The sequence below is a fragment of the Liolophura sinensis genome, chromosome 11 (genome assembly GCF_032854445.1).
Source record: "Liolophura sinensis isolate JHLJ2023 chromosome 11, CUHK_Ljap_v2, whole genome shotgun sequence".
Taxonomy (NCBI): Eukaryota; Metazoa; Mollusca; class Polyplacophora; order Chitonida; family Chitonidae; genus Liolophura; species Liolophura sinensis.
Genome location: NC_088305.1, coordinates 3,507,252 through 3,524,925, shown reverse-complemented (window position 1 = coordinate 3,524,925; position 17,674 = coordinate 3,507,252). Strand labels below are relative to the sequence as shown.

At 44.9% G+C, this 17,674-nt stretch overlaps 28 non-coding genes across 28 annotated transcripts; all 28 read left to right on the top strand.

Annotated features, from left to right (window-relative positions):
* The first annotated feature begins 433 nt into the window (after positions 1-433).
* LOC135478721 (U5 spliceosomal RNA) lies at positions 434-554 on the top strand. The gene has a single exon (XR_010445621.1). It is a non-coding gene; the product is annotated as a U5 spliceosomal RNA (small nuclear RNA).
* A 503-nt stretch (positions 555-1,057) lies between these two features.
* Positions 1,058-1,178, top strand: LOC135478476 (U5 spliceosomal RNA). Its single transcript, XR_010445389.1, has one exon. It is a non-coding gene; the product is annotated as a U5 spliceosomal RNA (small nuclear RNA).
* A 503-nt stretch (positions 1,179-1,681) lies between these two features.
* LOC135478475 (U5 spliceosomal RNA) lies at positions 1,682-1,802 on the top strand. The gene has a single exon (XR_010445388.1). It is a non-coding gene; the product is annotated as a U5 spliceosomal RNA (small nuclear RNA).
* Positions 1,803-2,305: 503 nt separating this feature from the next.
* On the top strand, positions 2,306-2,426 carry LOC135478566 (U5 spliceosomal RNA). Its single transcript, XR_010445474.1, has one exon. It is a non-coding gene; the product is annotated as a U5 spliceosomal RNA (small nuclear RNA).
* Positions 2,427-2,929: 503 nt separating this feature from the next.
* On the top strand, positions 2,930-3,050 carry LOC135478542 (U5 spliceosomal RNA). Its single transcript, XR_010445451.1, has one exon. It is a non-coding gene; the product is annotated as a U5 spliceosomal RNA (small nuclear RNA).
* Positions 3,051-3,553: 503 nt separating this feature from the next.
* Positions 3,554-3,674, top strand: LOC135478541 (U5 spliceosomal RNA). Its single transcript, XR_010445450.1, has one exon. It is a non-coding gene; the product is annotated as a U5 spliceosomal RNA (small nuclear RNA).
* Positions 3,675-4,177: 503 nt separating this feature from the next.
* On the top strand, positions 4,178-4,298 carry LOC135478474 (U5 spliceosomal RNA). Its single transcript, XR_010445387.1, has one exon. It is a non-coding gene; the product is annotated as a U5 spliceosomal RNA (small nuclear RNA).
* Positions 4,299-4,801: 503 nt separating this feature from the next.
* LOC135478685 (U5 spliceosomal RNA) lies at positions 4,802-4,922 on the top strand. Its single transcript, XR_010445588.1, has one exon. It is a non-coding gene; the product is annotated as a U5 spliceosomal RNA (small nuclear RNA).
* Positions 4,923-5,425: 503 nt separating this feature from the next.
* LOC135478540 (U5 spliceosomal RNA) lies at positions 5,426-5,546 on the top strand. The gene has a single exon (XR_010445449.1). It is a non-coding gene; the product is annotated as a U5 spliceosomal RNA (small nuclear RNA).
* A 503-nt stretch (positions 5,547-6,049) lies between these two features.
* Positions 6,050-6,170, top strand: LOC135478539 (U5 spliceosomal RNA). Its single transcript, XR_010445448.1, has one exon. It is a non-coding gene; the product is annotated as a U5 spliceosomal RNA (small nuclear RNA).
* Positions 6,171-6,673: 503 nt separating this feature from the next.
* LOC135478813 (U5 spliceosomal RNA) lies at positions 6,674-6,794 on the top strand. The gene has a single exon (XR_010445709.1). It is a non-coding gene; the product is annotated as a U5 spliceosomal RNA (small nuclear RNA).
* Positions 6,795-7,297: 503 nt separating this feature from the next.
* Positions 7,298-7,418, top strand: LOC135478644 (U5 spliceosomal RNA). The gene has a single exon (XR_010445548.1). It is a non-coding gene; the product is annotated as a U5 spliceosomal RNA (small nuclear RNA).
* A 503-nt stretch (positions 7,419-7,921) lies between these two features.
* On the top strand, positions 7,922-8,041 carry LOC135478729 (U5 spliceosomal RNA). The gene has a single exon (XR_010445628.1). It is a non-coding gene; the product is annotated as a U5 spliceosomal RNA (small nuclear RNA).
* Positions 8,042-8,544: 503 nt separating this feature from the next.
* Positions 8,545-8,665, top strand: LOC135478720 (U5 spliceosomal RNA). Its single transcript, XR_010445620.1, has one exon. It is a non-coding gene; the product is annotated as a U5 spliceosomal RNA (small nuclear RNA).
* Positions 8,666-9,168: 503 nt separating this feature from the next.
* On the top strand, positions 9,169-9,288 carry LOC135478733 (U5 spliceosomal RNA). The gene has a single exon (XR_010445632.1). It is a non-coding gene; the product is annotated as a U5 spliceosomal RNA (small nuclear RNA).
* A 503-nt stretch (positions 9,289-9,791) lies between these two features.
* On the top strand, positions 9,792-9,912 carry LOC135478823 (U5 spliceosomal RNA). Its single transcript, XR_010445718.1, has one exon. It is a non-coding gene; the product is annotated as a U5 spliceosomal RNA (small nuclear RNA).
* A 503-nt stretch (positions 9,913-10,415) lies between these two features.
* Positions 10,416-10,536, top strand: LOC135478893 (U5 spliceosomal RNA). The gene has a single exon (XR_010445783.1). It is a non-coding gene; the product is annotated as a U5 spliceosomal RNA (small nuclear RNA).
* Positions 10,537-11,039: 503 nt separating this feature from the next.
* On the top strand, positions 11,040-11,160 carry LOC135478822 (U5 spliceosomal RNA). The gene has a single exon (XR_010445717.1). It is a non-coding gene; the product is annotated as a U5 spliceosomal RNA (small nuclear RNA).
* Positions 11,161-11,663: 503 nt separating this feature from the next.
* On the top strand, positions 11,664-11,784 carry LOC135478355 (U5 spliceosomal RNA). Its single transcript, XR_010445281.1, has one exon. It is a non-coding gene; the product is annotated as a U5 spliceosomal RNA (small nuclear RNA).
* A 503-nt stretch (positions 11,785-12,287) lies between these two features.
* On the top strand, positions 12,288-12,408 carry LOC135478473 (U5 spliceosomal RNA). Its single transcript, XR_010445386.1, has one exon. It is a non-coding gene; the product is annotated as a U5 spliceosomal RNA (small nuclear RNA).
* Positions 12,409-12,911: 503 nt separating this feature from the next.
* LOC135478684 (U5 spliceosomal RNA) lies at positions 12,912-13,032 on the top strand. Its single transcript, XR_010445587.1, has one exon. It is a non-coding gene; the product is annotated as a U5 spliceosomal RNA (small nuclear RNA).
* Positions 13,033-13,535: 503 nt separating this feature from the next.
* On the top strand, positions 13,536-13,656 carry LOC135478346 (U5 spliceosomal RNA). The gene has a single exon (XR_010445273.1). It is a non-coding gene; the product is annotated as a U5 spliceosomal RNA (small nuclear RNA).
* A 503-nt stretch (positions 13,657-14,159) lies between these two features.
* Positions 14,160-14,280, top strand: LOC135478472 (U5 spliceosomal RNA). The gene has a single exon (XR_010445385.1). It is a non-coding gene; the product is annotated as a U5 spliceosomal RNA (small nuclear RNA).
* Positions 14,281-14,783: 503 nt separating this feature from the next.
* On the top strand, positions 14,784-14,904 carry LOC135478538 (U5 spliceosomal RNA). The gene has a single exon (XR_010445447.1). It is a non-coding gene; the product is annotated as a U5 spliceosomal RNA (small nuclear RNA).
* A 503-nt stretch (positions 14,905-15,407) lies between these two features.
* LOC135478906 (U5 spliceosomal RNA) lies at positions 15,408-15,528 on the top strand. The gene has a single exon (XR_010445795.1). It is a non-coding gene; the product is annotated as a U5 spliceosomal RNA (small nuclear RNA).
* Positions 15,529-16,031: 503 nt separating this feature from the next.
* Positions 16,032-16,152, top strand: LOC135478471 (U5 spliceosomal RNA). The gene has a single exon (XR_010445384.1). It is a non-coding gene; the product is annotated as a U5 spliceosomal RNA (small nuclear RNA).
* Positions 16,153-16,655: 503 nt separating this feature from the next.
* Positions 16,656-16,776, top strand: LOC135478680 (U5 spliceosomal RNA). Its single transcript, XR_010445583.1, has one exon. It is a non-coding gene; the product is annotated as a U5 spliceosomal RNA (small nuclear RNA).
* Positions 16,777-17,279: 503 nt separating this feature from the next.
* LOC135478361 (U5 spliceosomal RNA) lies at positions 17,280-17,400 on the top strand. The gene has a single exon (XR_010445287.1). It is a non-coding gene; the product is annotated as a U5 spliceosomal RNA (small nuclear RNA).
* Positions 17,401-17,674: the final 274 nt, after the last annotated feature.

The window sequence follows — 17,674 nt, the reverse complement described above, 5'->3', positions numbered from 1 at the left end:
TTGCGCTGCCCTGCCGCACGGAGGCATTATTAGGAAGAGGTCAAATTCTCTTACAGCTGTACACATACAGCTCTAAAAGTTTTGGACTATTTCCACGTGTTCCAGCGCATCACAGGCTAAGTTGGAACATAAGCGGGCCAATCTCCGACGGTAGACGTCATGGACCTAGCCCAGCGTGTTCCTTACCCCGACCGCCTACAACAATGACACCTCGTCACAGACAGACGCTGTACACGCTTCCGGTCTTCATCAGCAAAGGCTGGTGTTTTAAAAAATGAGGTTAAAATGCGCCTCCAATCTTCGGCTGTTGCAAGAGACAAATTGAGCCAGCGGCCAATTAATTGAAGTAGGTACGTTATTGTTGCGCAGAGTAAATCTCCCATCTCGTCCAGCTACCAGTTAGATACGTTTCACAGCAGCCACTGATGAAGACTAACTCTGGTTTCTCTTCAAATCCACGAATAAATCTTTCGCCTTTTACTAAAGATTTCCGTGGGGAGGAACATACTAATGAGTCTATAGACTATTTTTTGTCGTTCTGACCAGTCGGGACAATTTTCCAAATGAAAAACAAACATCAAATTGCCTAAAAGGAGTATCAAGTAGCATTGGTATATGGCAGAATTGCGCTGCCCTGCGGCACGGAGGCATTATTAGGAAGAGGTCGAATTCTCTTACAGCTGTACACATACAGCTCTAATAGTTTTGGACTATTTCCACGTGTCCCAGCGCATCACAAGCTAAGTTGGAGCAACACCGGGCCATTTACCGACGGTAGACGTCATAGACCTAACCCAGCGTGTTACTTACACCGACCACCTATAACAATGACACAACGTCACAGACAGACGCTGTACACGCTTTCGGTCTACAGCAGCAAAGGCTGGTGTTTTAAAAAATGAGGTTATAATGCGCCTCCAATCTTCGAATGGTAAGATAGACAAATTGAGCCAGCGGCCAATTAATTGAGGTAGGTACATTATTGTTGAGCATAGTAAATCCCCCATCTCGTCCAGCGACCAGTTAGGTAGGTTTTACAGCAGCCACTGATGAAGACTAACTCTGGTTTCTCTTCAAATCCACGAATAAATCTTTCGCCTTTTACTAAAGATTTCCGTGGGGAGGAACATACTAATGAGTCTATAGACTATTTTTTGTCGTCCCGACCAGTCGGGACAATTTTCCAAATGAAAAGCAAACATCAAATTGCCTAAAAGGAGTATCAAGTAGCATTGGTATATGGCAGAATTGCGCTGCCCTGCGGCACGGAGGCAATATTAGGAAGAGGTCGAATTCTCTTACAGCTGTACACATACAGCTCTAAAAGTTTTGGACTATTTCCACGTGTCCCAGCGCATCACAAGCTAAGTTGGAGCACAACCGGGTCATTCACCGACGGTAGATGTCATGGACCTAGCCCAGCGTTTTCCTTACCCCGACCACCTATAACAATGACACAACGTCACAGACAGACGTTGTAAACGCTTCCGGTCTTCATCAGCAAAGTCTGATGTTTTAAAAAATGAGGTTAAAATGCGCCTCCAATCTTCGGCTGTTGCAAGAGACAAATTGAGACAGCGGCCAAATAATTAAGGTAGGTACGTTATTGTTGCGCATAGTAAATCCCCCATCTCGTCCAGCGACCAGTTAGGTAGGTTTTACAGCAGCCACTGATGAAGACTAACTCTGGTTTCTCTTCAAATCCACGAATAAATCTTTCGCCTTTTACTAAAGATTTCCGTGGGGAGGAACATACTAATGAGTCTATAGACTATTTTTTGTCGTCCCGACCAGTCGGGACAATTTTCCAAATGAAAAACAAACATCAAATTGCCTAAAAGGAGTATCAAGTAGCATTGGTATATGGCAGAATTGCGCTGCCCTGCGGCACGGAGGCATTATTAGGAAGAGGTCGAATTCTCTTACAGCTGTACACATACAGCTCTAAAAGTTTTGGACTATTTCCACGTGTCCCAGCGCATCACAAGATAAGTTGGAGCACAACCGGGCCATTTACCGACGGTAGACTTCATGGACCTAACCCAGCGTGTTACTTACACCGACCACCTATAACAATGACACAACGTCACAGACAGACGCTGTACACGCTTTCGGTCTACAGCAGCAAAGTCTGGTGTTTTAAAAAATGAGGTTATAATGCGCCTCCAATCTTCGAATGGTAAGATAGGCAAATTGAGCCAGCGGCCAATTAATTGAGGTAGGTACATTATTGTTGAGCATAGTAAATCCCCCATCTCGTCCAGCGACCAGTTAGGTAGGTTTTACAGCAGCCACTGATGAAGACTAACTCTGGTTTCTCTTCAAATCCACGAATAAATCTTTCGCCTTTTACTAAAGATTTCCGTGGGGAGGAACATACCAATGAGTCTATAGACTATTTTTTGTCGTCCCGACCAGTCGGGACAATTTTCCAAATGAAAAACAAACATCAAATTGCCTAAAAGGAGTATCAAGTAGCATTGGTATATGGCAGAATTGCGCTGCCCTGCGGCACGGAGGCATTATTAGGAAGAGGTCGAATTCTCTTACAGCTGTACACATACAGCTCTAAAAGTTTTGGACTTTTTCCACGTGTCCCAGCGCATCACAAGCTAAGTTGGAGCACAACCGGGTCATTCACCGACGGTAGATGTCATGGACCTAGCCCAGCGTGCTCCTTACCCCGACCACCTAAAACAATGACACAACGTCACAGACAGACGTTGTAAACGCTTCCGGTCTTCATCAGCAAAGTCTGATGTTTTAAAAAATGAGGTCAAAATGCGCCAGCAATCTTCGGCTGTTGCAAGAGACAAATTGAGCCAGCGGCCAAGTAATTGAGGTAGGTACGTTATTGTTGCGCATAGTAAATCCCCCATCTCGTCCAGCGACCAGTTAGGTAGGTTTTACAGCAGCCACTGATGAAGACTAACTCTGGTTTCTCTTCAAATCCACGAATAAATCTTTCGCCTTTTACTAAAGATTTCCGTGGGGAGGAACATACTAATGAGTCTATAGACTATTTTTCGTCGTCCCGACCAATCGGGACAATTTTCCAAATGAAAAACAAACATCAAATTGCCTAAAAGGAGTATCAAGTAGCATTGGTATATGGCAGAATTGCGCTGCCCCGCCGCACGGAGGCATTATTAGGAAGAGGTCGAATTCTCTTACAGCTGTACACATACAGCTCTAAAAGTTTTGGACTTTTTCCAAGTGTCCCAGCGCATCACAAGCTAAGTTGGAGCACAACCGGGTCATTCACCGACGGTAGATGTCATGGACCTAGCCCAGCGTGCTCCTTACCCCGACCACCTAAAACAATGACACAACGTCACAGACAGACGTTGTAAACGCTTCCGGTCTTCATCAGCAAAGTCTGATGTTTTAAAAAATGAGGTCAAAATGCGCCAGCAATCTTCGGCTGTTGCAAGAGACAAATTGAGCCAGCGGCCAAGTAATTGAGGTAGGTACGTTATTGTTGCGCATAGTAAATCCCCCATCTCGTCCAGCGACCAGTTAGGTAGGTTTTACAGCAGCCACTGATGAAGACTAACTCTGGTTTCTCTTCAAATCCACGAATAAATCTTTCGCCTTTTACTAAAGATTTCCGTGGGGAGGAACATACTAATGAGTCTATAGACTATTTTTCGTCGTCCCGACCAATCGGGACAATTTTTCAAATGAAAAACAAACATCAAATTGCCTAAAAGGAGTATCAAGTAGCATTGGTATATGGCAGAATTGCGCTGCCCCGCCGCACGGAGGCATTATTAGGAAGAGGTCGAATTCTCTTACAGCTGTACACATACAGCTCTAAAAGTTTTGGACTTTTTCCACGTGTCCCAGCGCATCACAAGCTAAGTTGGAGCACAACCGGGTCATTCACCGACGGTAGATGTCATGGACCTAGCCCAGCGTGTTCCTTACCCCGACCGCCTACAACAATGACACCTCGTCACAGACAGACGCTGTACACGCTTCCGGTCTTCATCAGCAAAGTCTGATGTTTTAAAAAATGAGGTTAAAATGCGCCACCAATCTTCGGCTGTTGCAAGAGACAAATTGAGCCAGCGGCCAATTAATTGAGGTAGGTACGTTATTGTTGCGCATAGTAAATCCTCCATCTCGTCCAGCGACCAGTTAGGTAGGTTTTACAGCAGCCACTGATGAAGACTAACTCTGGTTTCTCTTCAAATCCACGAATAAATCTTTCGCCTTTTACTAAAGATTTCCGTGGGGAGGAACATACTAATGAGTCTATAGACTATTTTTTGTCGTCCCGACCAGTCGGGACAATTTTCCAAATGAAAAACAAACATCAAATTGCCTAAAAGGAGTATCAAGTAGCATTGGTATATGGCAGAATTGCGCTGCCCTGCGGCACGGAGGCATTATTAGGAAGAGGTCGAATTCTCTTACAGCTGTACACATACAGCTCTAATAGTTTTGGACTATTTCCACGTGTCCCAGCGCATCACAAGCTAAGTTGGAGCACAACCGGGCCATTTACCGACGGTAGACGTCATGGACCTAACCCAGCGTGTTACTTACACCGACCACCTATAACAATGACACAACGTCACAGACAGACGCTGTACACGCTTTCGGTCTACAGCAGCAAAGGCTGGTGTTTTAAAAAATGAGGTTATAATGCGCCTCCAATCTTCGAATGGTAAGATAGACAAATTGAGCCAGCGTCCAATTAATTGAGGTAGGTACATTGTTGTTGAGCATAGTAAATCCCCCATCTCGTCCAGCGACCAGTTAGGTAGGTTTTACAGCAGCCACTGATGAAGACTAACTCTGGTTTCTCTTCAAATCAACTAATAAATCTTTCGCCTTTTACTAAAGATTTCCGTGGGGAGGAACATACTAATGAGTCTATAGACTATTTTTTGTCGTCCCGACCAGTCGGGACAATTTTCCAAATGAAAAACAAACATCAAATTGCCTAAAAGGAGTATCAAGTAGCATTGGTATATGGCAGAATTGCGCTGCCCTGCGGCACGGAGGCATTATTAGGAAGAGGTCGAATTCTCTTACAGCTGTACACATACAGCTCTAAAAGTTTTGGACTATTTCCACGTGTCCCAGCGCATCACAAGCTAAGTTGGAGCACAACCGGGTCATTCATCGACGGTAGATGTCATGGACGTAGCCCAGCGTGTTCCTTACCCCGACCACCTATAACAATGACACAACGTAACAGACAGACGTTGTAAACGCTTCCGGTCTTCATCAGCAAAGTCTGGTGTTTTAAAAAATGAGGTTAAAATGCGCCAGCAATCTTCGGCTGTTGCAAGAGACAAATTGAGCCAGCGGCCAAGTAATTGAGGTAGGTACGTTATTGTTGCGCATAGTAAATCCCCCATCTCGTCCAGCGACCAGTTAGGTAGGTTTTACAGCAGCCACTGATGAAGACTAACTCTGGTTTCTCTTCAAATCCACGAATAAATCTTTCGCCTTTTACTAAAGATTTCCGTGGGGAGGAACATACTAATGAGTCTATAGACTATTTTTCGTCGTCCCGACCAATCGGGACAATTTTTCAAATGAAAAACAAACATCAAATTGCCTAAAAGGAGTATCAAGTAGCATTGGTATATGGCAGAATTGCGCTGCCCCGCCGCACGGAGGCATTATTAGGAAGAGGTCGAATTCTCTTACAGCTGTACACATACAGCTCTAAAAGTTTTGGACTTTTTCCACGTGTCCCAGCGCATCACAAGCTAAGTTGGAGCACAACCGGGTCATTCACCGACGGTAGATGTCATGGACCTAGCCCAGCGTGCTCCTTACCCCGACCACCTAAAACAATGACACAACGTCACAGACAGACGTTGTAAACGCTTCCGGTCTTCATCAGCAAAGTCTGATGTTTTAAAAAATGAGGTTAAAATGCGCCAGCAATCTTCGGCTGTTGCAAGAGACAAATTGAGCCAGCGGCCTAGTAATTGAGGTAGGTACGTTATTGTTGCGCATAGTAAATCCCTCATCTCGTCCAGCGACCAGTTAGGTAGGTTTTACAGCAGCCACTGATGAAGACTAACTCTGGTTTCTCTTCAAATCCACGAATAAATCTTTCGCCTTTTACTAAAGATTTCCGTGGGGAGGAACATACTAATGAGTCTATAGACTATTTTTCGTCGTCCCGACCAATCGGGACAATTTTCCAAATGAAAAACAAACATAAAATTGCCTAAAAGGAGTATCAAGTAGCATTGGTATATGGCAGAATTGCGCTGCCCCGCCGCACGGAGGCATTATTAGGAAGAGGTCGAATTCTCTTACAGCTGTACACATACAGCTCTAAAAGTTTTGGACTATTTCCACGTGTTCCAGCGCATCACAGGCTAAGTTGGAACATAACCGGGCCAATCTCCGACGGTAGACGTCATGGACCTAGCCCAGCGTGTTCCTTACCCCGACCGCCTACAAGAATGACACCTCGTCACAGACAGACGCTGTACACGTTTCCGGTCTTCATCAGCAAAGGCTGGTGTTTTAAAAAATGAGGTTATAATGCGCCTCCAATCTTCGGCTGTTGCAAGAGACAAATTGAGCCAGCGGCCAATTAATTGAGGTAGGTACGTTATTGTTGCGCATAGTAAATCTCCCATCTCGTCCAGCGACCAGTTAGATACGTTTCACAGCAGCCACTGATGAAGACTAACTCTGGTTTCTCTTCAAATCCACGAATAAATCTTTCGCCTTTTACTAAAGATTTCCGTGGGGAGGAACATACTAATAAGTCTATAGACTATTTTTTGTCGTCCCGACCAGTCGGGACAATTTTCCAAATGAAAAACAAACATCAAATTGCCTAAAAGGAGTATCAAGTAGCATTGGTATATGGCAGAATTGCGCTGCCCCGCCGCACGGAGGCATTATTAGGAAGAGGTCGAATTCTCTTACAGCTGTACACATACAGCTCTAAAAGTTTGGGACTATTTCCACGTGTTCCAGCGCATCACAGGCTAAGTTGGAACATAACCGGGCCAATCTCCGACGGTAGACGTCATGGACCTAGCCCAGCGTGTTCCTTACCCCGACCGCCTACAATAATGACACCTCGTCACAGACAGACGCTGTACACGTTTCCGGTCTTCATCAGCAAAGTCTGATGTTTTAAGAAATGAGGTTAAAATGCGCCTCCAATCTTCGGCTGTTGCAAGAGACAAATTGAGCCAGCGGCCAATTAATTGAGGTAGGTACGTTATTGTTGCGCAGAGTAAATCTCCCATCTCGTCCAGCGACAAGTTAGATACGTTTCACAGCAGCCACTGATGAAGACTAACTCTGGTTTCTCTTCAAATCCACGAATAAATCTTTCGCCTTTTACTAAAGATTTCCGTGGGGAGGAACATACTAATGAGTCTATAGACTATTTTTTGTCGTTCCGACCAGTCGGGACAATTTTCCAAATGAAAAACAAACATCAAATTGCCTAAAAGGAGTATCAAGTAGCATTGGTATATGGCAGAATTGCGCTGCCCTGCGGCACGGAGGCATTATTAGGAAGAGGTCGAATTCTCTTACAGCTGTACACATACAGCTCTAATAGTTTTGGACTATTTCCACGTGTCCCAGCGCATCACAAGCTAAGTTGGAGCACAACCGGGCCATTTACTGACGGTAGACGTCATGGACCTAACCCAGCGTGTTACTTACACCGACCACCTATAACAATGACACAACGTCACAGACAGACGCTGTACACGCTTTCGGTCTACAGCAGCAAAGGCTGGTGTTTTAAAAAATGAGGTTATAATGCGCCTCCAATCTTCGAATGGTAAGATAGACAAATTGAGCCAGCGGCCAATTAATTGAGGTAGGTACATTATTGTTGAGCATAGTAAATCCCCCATCTCGTCCAGCGACCAGTTAGGTAGGTTTTACAGCAGCCACTGATGAAGACTAACTCTGGTTTCTCTTCAAATCCACGAATAAATCTTTCGCCTTTTACTAAAGATTTCCGTGGGGAGAAACATACTAATGAGTCTATAGACTATTTTTGTCGTCCCGACCAGTCGGGACAATTTTCCAAATGAAAAACAAACATCAAATCGCCTAAAAGGAGTATCAAGTAGCATTGGTATATGGCAGAATTGCGCTGCCCTGCGGCACGGAGGCATTATTAGGAAGAGGTCGAATTCTCTTACAGCTGTACACATACAGCTCTAAAAGTTTTGGACTTTTTCCACGTGTCCCAGCGCATCACAAGCTAAGTTGGAGCACAACCGGGTCATTCACCGACGGTAGATGTCATGGACCTAGCCCAGCGTGTTCCTTACTCCGACCACCTATAACAATGACACAACGTAACAGACAGACGTTGTAAACGCTTCCGGTCTTCATCAGCAAAGTCTGGTGTTTTAAAAAATGAGGTTAAAATGCGCCAGCAATCTTCGGCTGTTGCAAGAGACAAATTGAGCCAGCGGCCAATTAATTGAGATAGGTACGTTATTGTTGCGCATAGTAAATCCTCCATCTCGTCCAGCGACCAGTTAGGTAGGTTTTACAGCAGCCACTGATGAAGACTAACTCTGGTTTCTCTTCAAATCAACGAATAAATCTTTCGCCTTTTACTAAAGATTTCCGTGGGGAGGAACATACTAATGAGTCTGTAGACTATTTTTCGTCGGCCCGACCAATCGGGACAATTTTCCAAATGAAAAACAAACATAAAATTGCCTAAAAGGAGTATCAAGTAGCATTGGTATATGGCAGAATTGCGCTGCCCCGCCGCACGGAGGCATTATTAGGAAGAGGTCGAATTCTCTTACAGCTGTACACATACAGCTCTAAAAGTTTTGGACTTTTTCCACGTGTTCCAGCGCATCACAGGCTAAGTTGGAACATAACCGGGCCAATCTCCGACGGTAGACGTCATGGACCTAGCCCAGCGTGTTCCTTACCCCGACCGCCTACAAGAATGACACCTCGTCACAGACAGACGCTGTACACGTTTCCGGTCTTCATCAGCAAAGGATGGTGTTTTAAAAAATGAGGTTAAAATGCGCCTCCAATCTTCGGCTGTTGCAAGAGACAAATTGAGCCAGCGGCCAATTAATTGAGGTAGGTACATTATTGTTGAGCATAGTAAATCCCCCATCTCGTCCAGCGACCAGTTAGGTAGGTTTTACAGCAGCCACTGATGAAGACTAACTCTGGTTTCTCTTCAAATCCACGAATAAATCTTTCGCCTTTTACTAAAGATTTCCGTGGGGAGGAACATACTAATGAGTCTATAGACTATTTTTGTCGTCCCGACCAGTCGGGACAATTTTCCAAATGAAAAACAAACATCAAATCGCCTAAAAGGAGTATCAAGTAGCATTGGTATATGGCAGAATTGCGCTGCCCTGCGGCACGGAGGCATTATTAGGAAGAGGTCGAATTCTCTTACAGCTGTACACATACAGCTCTAAAAGTTTTGGACTTTTTCCACGTGTCCCAGCGCATCACAAGCTAAGTTGGAGCACAACCGGGTCATTCACCGACGGTAGATGTCATGGACCTAGCCCAGCGTGTTCCTTACTCCGACCACCTATAAAAATGACACAACGTAACAGACAGACGTTGTAAACGCTTCCGGTCTTCATCAGCAAAGTCTGGTGTTTTAAAAAATGAGGTTAAAATGCGCCAGCAATCTTCGGCTGTTGCAAGAGACAAATTGAGCCAGCGGCCAATTAATTGAGATAGGTACGTTATTGTTGCGCATAGTAAATCCTCCATCTCGTCCAGCGACCAGTTAGGTAGGTTTTACAGCAGCCACTGATGAAGACTAACTCTGGTTTCTCTTCAAATCCACGAATAAATCTTTCGCCTTTTACTAAAGATTTCCGTGGGGAGGAACATACTAATGAGTCTGTAGACTATTTTTCGTCGGCCCGACCAATCGGGACAATTTTCCAAATGAAAAACAAACATAAAATTGCCTAAAAGGAGTATCAAGTAGCATTGGTATATGGCAGAATTGCGCTGCCCCGCCGCACGGAGGCATTATTAGGAAGAGGTCGAATTCTCTTACAGCTGTACACATACAGCTCTAAAAGTTTTGGACTTTTTCCACGTGTTCCAGCGCATCACAGGCTAAGTTGGAACATAACCGGGCCAATCTCCGACGGTAGACGTCATGGACCTAGCCCAGCGTGTTCCTTACCCCGACCGCCTACAAGAATGACACCTCGTCACAGACAGACGCTGTACACGTTTCCGGTCTTCATCAGCAAAGGATGGTGTTTTAAAAAATGAGGTTAAAATGCGCCTCCAATCTTCGGCTGTTGCAAGAGACAAATTGAGCCAGCGGCCAATTAATTGAGGTAGGTACGTTATTGTTGCGCAGAGTAAATCTCCCATCTCGTCCAGCGACGAGTTAGATACGTTTCACAGCAGCCACTGATGAAGACTAAATCTGGTTTCTCTTCAAATCCACGAATAAATCTTTCGCCTTTTACTAAAGATTTCCGTGGGGAGGAACATACTAATGAGTCTATAGACTATTTTTTGTCGTTCCGACCAGTCGGGACAATTTTCCAAATGAAAAACAAACATCAAATTGCCTAAAAGGAGTATCAAGTAGCATTGGTATATGGCAGAATTGCGCTGCCCTGCGGCACGGAGGCATTATTAGGAAGAGGTCGAATTCTCTTACAGCTGTACACATACAGCTCTAAAAGTTTTGGACTATTTCCACGTGTCCCAGCGCATAACAAGCTAAGTTGGAGCACAACCGGGTCATTCACCGACGGTAGATGTCATGGACCTAGCCCAGCGTGTTCCTTACTCCGACCACCTATAACAATGACACAACGTAACAGACAGACGTTGTAAACGCTTCCGGTCTTCATCAGCAAAGTCTGGTGTTTTAAAAAATGAGGTTAAAATGCGCCAGCAATCTTCGGCTGTTGCAAGAGACAAATTGAGCCAGCGGCCAATTAATTGAGATAGGTACGTTATTGTTGCGCATAGTAAATCCTCCATCTCGTCCAGCGACCAGTTAGGTAGGTTTTACAGCAGCCACTGATGAAGACTAACTCTGGTTTCTCTTCAAATCCACGAATAAATCTTTCGCCTTTTACTAAAGATTTCCGTGGGGAGGAACATACTAATGAGTCTGTAGACTATTTTTCGTCGGCCCGACCAATCGGGACAATTTTCCAAATGAAAAACAAACATAAAATTGCCTAAAAGGAGTATCAAGTAGCATTGGTATATGGCAGAATTGCGCTTCCCCGCCGCACGGAGGCATTATTAGGAAGAGGTCGAATTCTCTTACAGCTGTACACATACAGCTCTAAAAGTTTTGGACTATTTCCACGTGTTCCAGTGCATCACAGGCTAAGTTGGAACATAACCGGGCCAATCTCCGACGGTAGACGTCATGGACCTAGCCCAGCGTGTTCCTTACCCCGACCGCCTACAAGAATGACACCTCGTCACAGACAGACGCTGTACACGTTTCCGGTCTTCATCAGCAAAGGATGGTGTTTTTAAAAATGAGGTTAAAATGCGCCTCCAATCTTCGGCTGTTGCAAGAGACAAATTGAGCCAGCGGCCAATTAATTGAGGTAGGTACGTTATTGTTGCGCAGAGTAAATCTCCCATCTCGTCCAGCGACGAGTTAGATACGTTTCACAGCAGCCACTGATGAAGACTAAATCTGGTTTCTCTTCAAATCCACGAATAAATCTTTCGCCTTTTACTAAAGATATCCGTGGGGAGGAACATACTAATGAGTCTATAGACTATTTTTTGTCGTTCCGACCAGTCGGGACAATTTTCCAAATGAAAAACAAACATCAAATTGCCTAAAAGGAGTATCAAGTAGCATTGGTATATGGCAGAATTGCGCTGCCCTGCGGCACGGAGGCATTATTAGGAAGAGGTCGAATTCTCTTACAGCTGTACACATACAGCTCTAATAGTTTTGGACTATTTCCACGTGTCCCAGCGCATCACAAGCTAAGTTGGAGCACAACCGGGCCATTTACCGACGGTAGACGTCATGGACCTAACCCAGCGTGTTACTTACACCGACCACCTATAAGAATGACACAACGTCACAGACAGACGCTGTACACGCTTTCGGTCTACAGCAGCAAAGGCTGGTGTTTTAAAAAATGAGGTTATAATGCGCCTCCAATCTTCGAATGGTAAGATAGACCAATTGAGCCAGCGGCCAATTAATTGAGGTAGGTACATTATTGTTGAGCATAGTAAATCCCCCATCTCGTCCAGCGACCAGTTAGGTAGGTTTTACAGCAGCCACTGATGAAGACTAACTCTGGTTTCTCTTCAAATCCACGAATAAATCTTTCGCCTTTTACTAAAGATTTCCGTGGGGAGGAACATACTAATGAGTCTATAGACTATTTTTTGTCGTCCCGACCAGTCGGGACAATTTTCCAAATGAAAAACAAACATCAAATTGCCTAAAAGGAGTATCAAGTAGCATAGGTATATGGCAGAATTGAGCTGCCCTGCGGCACGGAGGCATTATTAGGAAGAGGTCGAATTCTCTTACAGCTGTACACATACAGCTCTAAAAGTTTTGGACTTTTTCCACGTGTCCCAGCGCATCACAAGCTAAGTTGGAGCACAACCGGGTCATTCACCGACGGTAGACGTCATGGACCTAGCCCAGCGTGTTCCTTACCCCGACCGCCTACAACAATGACACCTCGTCACAGACAGACGCTGTACACGCTTCCGGTTTTCATCAGCAAAGTCTGATGTTTTAAAAAATGAGGTTAAAATGCGCCTCCAATCTTCGGCTGTTGCAAGAGACAAATTGAGCCAGCGGCCAATTAATTGAGGTAGGTACGTTATTGTTGCGCATAGTAAATCCCCCATCTCGTCCAGCGACCAGTTAGGTAGGTTTTACAGCAGCCACTGATGAAGACTAACTCTGGTTTCTCTTCAAATCCACGAATAAATCTTTCGCCTTTTACTAAAGATTTCCGTGGGGAGGAACATACTAATGAGTCTATAGACTATTTTTCGTCGTTCCGACCAATCGGGACAATTTTCCAAATAAAAAACAAACATCAAATTGCCTAAAAGGAGTATCAAGTAGCATTGGTATATGGCAGAATTGCGCTGCCCCGCCGCACGGAGGCATTATTAGGAAGAGGTCGAATTCTCTTACAGCTGTACACATACAGCTCTAAAAGTTTTGGACTATTTCCACGTGTTCCAGCGCATCACAGGCTAAGTTGGAACATAACCGGGCCAATCTCCGACGGTAGACGTCATGGACCTAGCCCAGCGTGTTACTTACCCCGACCGCCTACAAGAATGACACCTCGTCACAGACAGACGCTGTACACGTTTCCGGTCTTCATCAGCAAAGGCTGGTGTTTTAAAAAATGAGGTTAAAATGCGCCTCCAATCTTCGGCTGTTGCAAGAGACAAATTGAGCCAGCGGCCAATTAATTGAGGTAGGTACGTTATTGTTGCGCAGAGTAAATCTCCCTTCTCGTCCAGCGACCAGTTAGATACGTTTCACAGCAGCCACTGATGAAGACTAACTCTGGTTTCTCTTCAAATCCACGAATAAATCTTTCGCCTTTTACTAAAGATTTCCGTGGGGAGGAAAATACTAATGAGTCTATAGACTAGTTTTTGTCGTTCCGACCAGTCGGGACAATTTTCCAAATGAAAAACAAACATCAAATTGCCTAAAAGGAGTATCAAGTAGCATTGGTGTATGGCAGAATTGCGCTGCCCTGCGGCACGGAGGCATTATTAGGAAGAGGTCGAATTCTCTTACAGCTGTACACATACAGCTCTAATAGTTTTGGACTATTTCCACGTGCCCCAGCGCATCACAAGCTAAGTTGGAGCACAACCGGGCCATTTACCGACGGTAGACGTCATGGACCTAACCCAGCGTGTTACTTACACCGACCACCTATAACAATGACACAACGTCACAGACAGACGCTGTACACGCTTTCGGTCTACAGCAGCAAAGACTGGTGTTTTAAAAAATGAGGTTATAATGCGCCTCCAATCTTCGAATGGTAAGATAGACAAATTGAGCCAGCGGCCAATTAATTGAGGTAGGTACATTATTGTTGAGCATAGTAAATCCCCCATCTCGTCCAGCGACCAGTTAGGTAGGTTTTACAGCAGCCACTGATGAAGACTAACTCTGGTTTCTCTTCAAATCCACGAATAAATCTTTCGCCTTTTACTAAAGATTTCCGTGGGGAGGAACATACTAATGAGTCTATAGACTATTTTTTGTCGTCCCGACCAGTCGGGACAATTTTCCAAATGAAAAACAAACATCAAATTGCCTAAAAGGAGTATCAAGTAGCATTGGTATATGGCAGAATTGCGCTGCCCTGCGGCACGGAGGCATTATTAGGAAGAGGTCGAATTCTCTTACAGCTGTACACATACAGCTCTAAAAGTTTTGGACTATTTCCACGTGTCCCAGCGCATCACAAGCTAAGTTGGAGCACAACCGGGTCATTCACCGACGGTAGATGTCATGGACCTAGCCCAGCGTGTTCCTTACCCCGACCACCTATAACAATGACACAACGTAACAGACAGACGTTGTAAACGCTTCCGGTCTTCATCAGCAAAGTCTGGTGTTTGAAAAAATGAGGTTAAAATGCGCCAGCAATCTTCGGCTGTTGCAAGAGACAAATTGAGCCAGCGGCGAATTAATTGAGGTAGGTACGTTATTGTTGCGCATAGTAAATCCTCCATCTCGTCCAGCGACCAGTTAGGTAGGTTTTACAGCAGCCACTGATGAAGACTAACTCTGGTTTCTCTTCAAATCCACGAATAAATCTTTCGCCTTTTACTAAAGATTTCCGTGGGGAGGAACATACTAATGAGTCTATAGACTATTTTTCGTCGTCCCGACCAATCGGGACAATTTTCCAAATGAAAAACAAACATCAAATTGCCTAAAAGAAGTATCAAGTAGCATTGGTATATGGCAGAATTGCGCTGCCCCGCCGCACGGAGGCATTATTAGGAAGAGGTCGAATTCTCTTACAGCTGTACACATACAGCTCTAAAAGTTTTGGACTATTTCCACGTGTTCCAGCGCATCACAGGCTAAGTTGGAACATAACCGGGCCAATCTCCGACGGTAGACGTCATGGACCTAGCCCAGCGTGTTCCTTACCCCGACCGCCTACAAGAATGACACCTCGTCACAGACAGACGCTGTACACGTTTCCGGTCTTCATCAGCAAAGGCTGGTGTTTTAAAAAGTGAGGTTAAAATGCGCCTCCAATCTTCGGCTGTTGCAAGAGACAAATTGAGCCAGCGGCCAATTAATTGAGGTAGGTACGTTATTGTTGCGCAGAGTAAATCTCCCATCTCGTCCAGCGACCAGTTAGATACGTTTCACAGCAGCCACTGATGAAGACTAACTCTGGTTTCTCTTCAAATCCACGAATAAATCTTTCGCCTTTTACTAAAGATTTCCGTGGGGAGGAAAATACTAATGAGTCTATAGCCTAGTTTTTGTCGTTCCGACCATTCGGGACAATTTTCCAAATGAAAAACAAACATCAAATTGCCTAAAAGGAGTATCAAGTAGCATTGGTATATGGCAGAATTGCGCTGCCCTGCGGCACGGAGGCATTATTAGGAAGAGGTCGAATTCTCTTACAGCTGTACACATACAGCTCTAAAAGTTTTGGACTATTTCCACGTGTCCCAGCGCATCACAAGCTAAGTTGGAGCACAACCGGGCCATTTACCGACGGTAGACGTCATGGACCTAACCCAGCGTGTTACTTACACCGACCACCTACAACAATGACACAACGTCACAGACAGACGCTGTACACGCTTTCGGTCTACAGCAGCAAAGGCTGGTGTTTTAAAAAATGAGGTTATAATGCGCCTCCAATCTTCGAATGGTAAGATAGACAAATTGAGCCAGCGGCCAATTAATTGAGGTAGGTGCATTATTGTTGAGCACAGTAAATCCCCCATCTCGTCCAGCGACCAGTTAGGTAGGTTTTACAGCAGCCACTGATGAAGACTAACTCTGGTTTCTCTTCAAATCCACGAATAAATCTTTCGCCTTTTACTAAAGATTTCCGTGGGGAGGAACATACTAATGAGTCTATAGACTATTTTTTGTCGTCCCGACCAGTCGGGACAATTTTCCAAATGAAAAACAAACATCAAATTGCCTAAAAGGAGTATCAAGTAGCATTGGTATATGGCAGAATTGCGCTGCCCTGCGGCACGGAGGCATTATTAGGAAGAGGTCGAATTCTCTTACAGCTGTACACATACAGCTCTAAAAGTTTTGGACTATTTCCACGTGTCCCAGCGCATCACAAGCTAAGTTGGAGCACAACCGGGTCATTCACCGACGGTAGATGTCATGGACCTAGCCCAGCGTGTTCCTTACCCCGACCACCTATAACAATGACACAACGTAACAGACAGACGTTGTAAACGCTTCCGGTCTTCATCAGCAAAGTCTGGTGTTTTAAAAAATGAGGTTAAAATGCGCCAGCAATCTTCGGCTGTTGCAAGAGACAAATTGAGCCAGCGGCGAATTAATTGAGGTAGGTACGTTATTGTTGCGCATAGTAAATCCTCCATCTCGTCCAGCGACCAGTTAGGTAGGTTTTACAGCAGCCACTGATGAAGACTAACTCTGGTTTCTTTTCACATCCACGAATAAATCTTTCGCCTTTTACTAAAGATTTCCGTGGGGAGGAACATACTAATGAGTCTATAGACTATTTTTTGTCGTCCCGACCAGTCGGGACAATTTTCCAAATGAAAAACAAACATCAAATTGCCTAAAAGGAGTATCAAGTAGCATTGGTATATGGCAGAATTGCGCTGCCCTGCGGCACGGAGGCATTATTAGGAAGAGGTCGAATTCTCTTACAGCTGTACACATACAGCTCTAAAAGTTTTGGACTATTTCCACGTGTTCCAGCGCATCACAGGCTAAGTTGGAACATAACCGGGCCAATCACCGACGGTAGACGTCATGGACCTAGCCCAGCGTGTTACTTACCCCAAACGCCTACAACAATGACACCTCGTCACAGACAGACGCTGTACACGCTTCCGGTCTTCATCAGCAAAGGCTGGTGTTTTAAAAAATGAGGTTATAATGCGCCTCCAATCTTCGGCTGTTGCAAGAGACAAATTGAGCCAGCGGCCAATTAATTGAGGTAGGTACGTTATTGTTGCGCAGAGTAAATCTTCCATCTCGTCCAGCGACCAGTTAGATACGTTTCACAGCAGCCACTGATGAAGACTAACTCTGGTTTCTCTTCAAATCCACGAATAAATCTTTCGCCTTTTACTAAAGATTTCCGTCGGGAGGAAAATACTAATGAGTCTATAGCCTAGTTTTTGTCGTTCCGACCAGTCGGGACAATTTTCCAAATGAAAAACAAACATCAAATTGCCTGAAAGGAGTATCAAGTAGCATTGGTATATGGCAGAATTGCGCTGCCCTGCGGCACGGAGGCATTATTAGGAAGAGGTCGAATTCTCTTACAGCTGTACACATACAGCTCTAATAGTTTTGGACTATTTCCACGTGTCCCAGCGCATCACAAGCTAAGTTGGAGCACAACCGGGCCATTTACCGACGGTAGACGTCATGGACCTAACCCAGCGTGTTACTTACACCGACCACCTATAACAA